Here is a 1,192-nt window from a genome sequence, read left to right as displayed (position 1 = left end):
GCCGGCGTGGCTAGCATCCGGATGGGTGACCACCTGGGTGTTTAGTGACGAATCCTAGCTCCACATATATACGTTTTACAACGGTGACCCCTACAAAAAATGCTGATTGTCCTAGTTTTACGATACTTTAGACAAATAAAATCCAAATTATTTATAATAATTATAGATTTAATAGAACCGCTAATAATTACGATTATTTTGGTGGTGTCGGTTATTGGCAGAGGAAGGGGAGAAAGTTTATCATCCAGATAATTCTCAAAGAATTCCAATCTAAAATTATTTCAATACGTTATTCAGTTGCTTCAAATCTAGACATCTTCTTAGAATTTTTACAAAACATATGAAGCTTAAATAATTAGTAAAAATATGTTGCTTTAAGAAGGACGTTTCATCTGAATGTGTTGTCTCCTATTGTTCAAATGCGTCTTACAAGTATGAAACATAATATCAAATTTTAGTTAGCAGTTATCATTCATCTCCGTTGATTCCAAATAATAATAACTCTAATATTAAAACTTTCATTTCTAAATGAGATCTGCTGACATTAATGAGCACTTGTAATACGGGGCTAACACATGCGTATAAAATATTAATACTAACTACAGTAGAAACTCGATTAACCGTCAATTTTGGGACCGGCACAATGACGGTTAATCAAATAGACGGTTAACAGAAATACAATAATACAAAACAATTTTTCAATAAACCTATATATTTTACAACGTAATTTTCAGACAAAAATAATAAATATAATAATAATAGAATAATAATAAATAATAAATAATAATGAATAATAAATACTAATAATATATAATACATATGTAATCACATAAAGAATACCATTCTAAAAAATATTAAACAAAATAATCCGTCATCTTATTCTGTTTTTTTGACACTCCGTGAATTGATCGGATCGGGTGATTGTAGCCTTGAAAATTTACAAAAGTAAACGAAATCTGAATAATGAATACTGAATGGTAAACAAGCCGACCCCGTACAGCGTACCCAGCCTGCGAGGCAGTAAACATTTACCACTTTGGATTCAACAGCATATTGGAAAACATTTCCGTGTTTTTCGGATGTTTAGACTTCAGATCATGGGTAAACAAGCCCCAATCAGCTGATCGAGAGCCGCTTCTATATAGTTGTATGATATTGGTAGCGTCCCATGTCCCATGCCCCCCCCCCCCCC

The sequence above is a fragment of the Myzus persicae genome, unplaced genomic scaffold (genome assembly GCF_001856785.1).
Source record: "Myzus persicae strain clone G006 unplaced genomic scaffold, MPER_G0061.0, whole genome shotgun sequence".
Classification (NCBI taxonomy): Eukaryota; Metazoa; Arthropoda; class Insecta; order Hemiptera; family Aphididae; genus Myzus; species Myzus persicae.
Note: the sequence above shows the minus strand (reverse complement) of the source record.